Genomic DNA, 5,723 nt, shown 5'->3' on the forward strand with positions numbered 1-5,723 from the left:
TGATGATGATGATGATGATGATGATGATGATGATGATGATGATGATGATGATAGCGATGATAATGATAATGATGATGATGCTCAGAACATTGACAATATTTTCCTAAACAAGTGATGTATGTGTCAGTATGTGGGATATTTTTTTTATCAAGCAGAAATCCAAATATGTCCGACTGTTAATGTTTGTGTGTGTACATGTGTACACAAGTATCTGCCTCTCTGTGTGTGTATATATACCTGTATGTATGTGCATGCATGCTTATATGTATACTTAGTGTGTGTATGTGAGTATGTGTTTCGGTTTGCACTAGTATTATAACGCGATTTCATATATATATATATACAAGGAAGACGTGTTCTTGTTTGTCTCCTGTCCAAGCTTGATTTACGCGTTCGCCACTACAACCCCGTTTAGGCTTAGCAGCCCTTCCTGTTTGTTTTCACTGACCTGCTTGTGTTACCTATTTTGACCCTCCGCAAAATCCCAAATTTTATTTAATTTGCTTTACGGGAGCAACTGTTTTATCGAAAGAGTATTTGTTGTTAAATGCTCGAAATGCGAGAGTAGAAACACAGCCAACAACTGATGAAGGGTCGTTCTTTATGCTGTTTGCTTTGTTTTCCATTTGTGTCGTTCATTGTTCGAAGGAATAATTCATGTACTCGTGATTCGTACTTTTTTGTTGTACACGTTTCATGACGTCCTGTGCCCATATATATATATACGTATAGATGTAAGTGTGTACATATGTGTATGTATATATGCATATATACATATATAATTTATATATATATATAGATATATATATATACACATGTAGAATATAGTGTTCAGTGGTAGAGAAAAAACACTCTGATGTGAGTTAACTCTCCTCTAGGATAGAGTACCAATCTATATCAAGTAACATTGTCTCTGGGATATCAGTTTATCACAAATAAAACTATGCAAACAATCGGATATATTTTATCTACCGCAGCTGAAGGGAATCAGGGAAGGGGCCTGAACGGAACGTTAGAGATCCTTTATTCTGTTATTAGACATTTTGCTGGTGAAAGAAAATCGCTGCCAGTAGAATTTGAACGGTGAATGGAGAGGGTTGAGGATCTGCAAAGAGCATGACATTTTCAGGCACTTTACCAAGGAACGGAATAAAATAAAAAATAAAATAGAAATAAGAAAATGGCGTCGGTTTCACCCAATTCCCGCCAAAGTGGAAATTTAGCGCGCTATGGTTAATTTGTGGTCGACAGGGCATGAAATAGGGACCATGTGAACAAGGAGTTATTATGGGGTGGATTAGAGAATTGACATGGAGAGATTTGGAGAGGGATTGAGGGTGGGGAAAAGGGTGATGAAGGTGGGGGAAGTGGGGATAGGATAAATAAACAAACCGATAATAATCGAGATATATGAACGGGAGCATAATTCTGTGGAAAGAGTGGGAAAGAGCGAGAGAGAAAGAGAAAGAAAAATAATGAGGAAGCTAAAGAAGAAACACACACACACACACACTCACACACACACACTCACACACATGCATTCACACACACGCACACACACACACACACACACTAACACCCATGCACACACACGCGCGCACACAAACACACACATTCACACAAACACACACACATACACTCACACACACACTCACACACACGCACACACAGACACACGTACATACACTCATACGCACACACTCACACACACACACACACACACACACACACACACACACACACACACACACACACACACACACACACACACACACACACACGTATCTACATCGGGGGTTTCTTTTTCTCAGTTTCCATCTATGAAATCCAGTCACAAGGTTTTTTGTCGCCCCGTTGCTATAGTAGAAGTCTGCGTACGTCTAGACATGCAGCTATATGCATGAGAATACATACAAAAAGCAAAACATACAAGTCTGCATATGCACTGACTCCAAATACTGCACATATACACACATACATGCAGAAATATCCTGTTGATATTGTTGAAGTTCCAATGAAGGAGCCTCGGATCTAGGTTAGAAACCGGCTCTTTCTCAATTTACAAGAAATCTTGAAATGAGACTGAATAATGCAGTTATATGCATGAGAACACATACATAAAACGTACAAATCTGCACATATATAGCTCATACAAACATATATACCCTGTTATTGATGTAGAAATTCCCATGTAGGGGCCTTGGAACTAGGTTAGAAACCGGCTCTTTCTCTGTTGGCAAGAAATCTTGAAATAAACTGAATAATGAGATACATGGATCAGGGAAAAAACGTATGTATTGTCACAGAGGTCAGCTACTCTGATGACGTGAATATTTGTTTGGAAATGAAAGAGAAAGAAGGTTACTATTGACAACTGCCTCGAAACTCCAGCATCTATATCCGGATTCAAATCTGCATTTATACCATAATAATTGCTGCACTTAGATTTGGGAGTAATTGCCTAACTGACAGTATGGATAAGCTTGGATTTTCAGAGAAGAAAAAATCAATGAAATAACTCGGACATTAAAATGCCATTTGTAAGTGGAAGAGTAAAAATATGCATGACTTTTCTCAAGTTTAAAATGTGATGTTGTTTTCGTTTTCTACGTTCCAACGATAGGGTTTTGTATCATTGTATGAAACCAGTTCCTTCCTCGAAGGAAAGATTTAAATAATTAAAACGAGAAGAGAAACGTGATTACTGATTTTAGTTATTCAGATATTACAGAATAACTGAATACGAATGGAGAGATAGATAGATAGATAGATAGTTTGAGAGAGAGAGAGAGAGAGGGAGAGAGAGAGAGAGAGAGAGAGAGAGAGGGAGAGAGAGAGAGAGAGAGAGAGAGAGAGAGAGAGAGAGAGAGAGAGGGAGAGAGAGAGAGAGAGAGAAATGGAGGACAGATTGGAAGATATGAACGAATTCTGAGCTGGAGTTTCAACATAGATGAACGCTTGGAATCTTTAATGAAGTGATGGAGACAAAGCGAAGATGATTGAGAGAAGAACGATGGTGTGAAGAATCGTGATGGTGATGATGATGGTGATAATGAGGGTGGTAAAGGGAGTGGATGAGAGCAGTGATGACAATGATGATGACGATGGTGATAATGATAATTGTAATGGTGGCGGCGGCGGCGGCGGTGGTGGTGGTGGTGATCAAAATGATGACGATTGTCATGGCGATGACGGTGACGATGACGACGATGATGATGGTGATGATGATGATGATGATGAAGGTTGCAATGATGGTTACGATAATTTTCAGGTGTAGGCAGAGAGTAATGAAAGCAAGATGGATGATGATGATGATGATGATGATGATGATGATGATGATGGTTTTGATGAGAGCGGTGGTTTCGAAAATTTTGAGGAGGAGGCAGAAGATAGTAAAGACAAAAAGGATGATGATGATGATGATGAGAATGAGGATGGTTGCTAGGGAATTTTCGGGAGGAGGGACAGGAAAAAGGAGGGAAGGAATGAAGAAGGATGTTGTGCTTATGATGATGATGTTGATGATGATCTTGCTTAAGATATTTAAGCGGTATAATGATAATAATCATCTAAAGAAGAAGAAGAAGAAGAAGAAGAAGAAGAAGAAGAAGAAGAAGAAGAAGAAGAAGAAGATGATGATGATGATGATGATGATGATGTTGATGAAGAAGAGACAACAATAATAAAACATGAAGAAAGCAAACAAACAAAAACCATCGAATGAGGACATGAAATATTGGAATGAAAGGCTAATGAATATTCTATGTATACAGGCGAGCAACAGATGAGCAGTTCATTTCTCATTAACAGTTTTCTTAGATTCTTTTAATGTTTCTATTAATGACCGCAAAACCCAATGGGCAGAGACAAACAAAACAAACAAAACAAAACAAACGAAAGAAAAAAAAGCAATTTACATATCACGTGACGTATTGAATTTATTATAACAATGCCAACGATAATAATTATCATTTCCAATTTAGACCCAAGGCGCCTAAATTCTGAGTAATGCTTTATCTCACCTTTCCTGAAAAATGAAAAGGCTAAGTTGACGTCACAGGATTTGAACGCAGAACATGACGAACCGAAGAAATACACTGAAGCAGATTTCCAATGCTTAAACGATTCTATGGTGATGATGACGATGATGACGATGATGATGATGATGATGACGATGATGACGATGATGATGATGGTGGTGATTTTTTTTTTATGAACACAAGGCAAGAAATAGAGGGAAGGTGACCATACTAGGCCGGTACGATATTTTATCAGTCCCGGGGTGGGGAGGGAAATAAAAATCAACCTTGGTGAGATTTGAACTTAGAACGTAAAATGATTTCATGTGTCTCACGTGACCTCCCCTTGTTCGGAAGGTAGTGGGGGGGGGATGATGTGCAGGAATTTGGGTTGATATTTCTGTTATGCCAAGGCTGTATTTAAAAGATGTAATTGGGCCGCGTTTTAAAATAAGTTGTTTTTGTTGTTGCTGCTGCTGTTGTTGTTGTTGTTGTCATTCAGCCCCTTGTCGGCAATGATTATGCAGACCTATGATGACAAGAGTTCCAGTCGTGACCATCCAGCCCCGTATTCCGTAACCGTATATCTGATTATCTTGTCCAATGTATCCTTCGTACGATCTGTTACATTTATGAGCTGTATCTTCTTCAAATCCCACTGTATTTCCTTTTGAAATACGAAGAAGAAGAAGAAGAAGAAGGTAGAGGAGGAGGAGGAGGAGGAGGAGGAAGATGTTGCTTCTGCTTCCATTATTGCTGTTGTTGTCGTTGTTCATGCCGTTGTTGTTGTAAAAGAGAATGGATCGGCTGAATGTGAAATTAGCTGACAAGATATTCAGATATACGCTCACTTGTTGGCCAGTTTTTACGAAGCCCAGATCGAGAGCACCCGGCTTTTTCTTGTGTGTAGGGAACTCCGGACCATATCATCCAATATGTCCAGCAACGATGGGTTATAATTTTGAGGGATTTGGTTGCTATTTCAGTTGGTCGATCGACCACATCTCCTTGCTGTGCTTCTCACAGCATTACAGGTGTTGGATCAAAATGAAGGGCCTTGTCTCGAGTACGAGAATAAATTATGAGCGCGACTTTGTCTCAGCTACGAGTGTGTGTTATAAAATGTAAGTTGTTAGTATAATCTATGAATGTGCGTCGTGAGCGCGAATTTCACTCAGTTATGACTACAAAGTATAAACATAGGCGATGTGTGTAACCTTCTTCTTCTTCTTCTTCTTCTTCTTCTTCTTCTTCTTCTTCTTCTTCTTCTTCTTCTTCTTCTTCTTCTTCTTCTTCTTCTTCAACATCATCATCTTTTTCTTCTCCTCTTCCTTATCATCATCATCTCTACCTCTTCCCCCTTCTTCTTCTTCTTCTTCTTCTTCTTCTTCTTCTTCTTCTTCTTCTTCTTCTTCTTCATCATCTTTTTCTTCTCCTCTTCCTTATCATCATCATCTCTACCTCTTCCCCTTCTTCTTCTTCTTCTTCTTCTTCTTCTTCTTCTTCTTCTTCTTCTTCTTCATCTTTTTCTTCTCCTCTTCCTTATCATCATCATCTCTACCTCTTCTTCTCTTCTTCTTCTTCTTCTTCTTCTTCTTCTTCTTCTTCTTCTTCTTCTTCTTCTTCTTCTTCTTCTTCCCCTGCTCCTCCCTGCGCCTGCTCCACCTCCCAATTCTTGCTGTTGCTCAGTTCGTTGTTGTTGCT

This window comes from Octopus bimaculoides, chromosome 13 (assembly GCF_046866305.1).
Source record: "Octopus bimaculoides isolate indiv1 chromosome 13, ASM4686630v1, whole genome shotgun sequence".
NCBI lineage: Eukaryota > Metazoa > Mollusca > Cephalopoda > Octopoda > Octopodidae > Octopus > Octopus bimaculoides.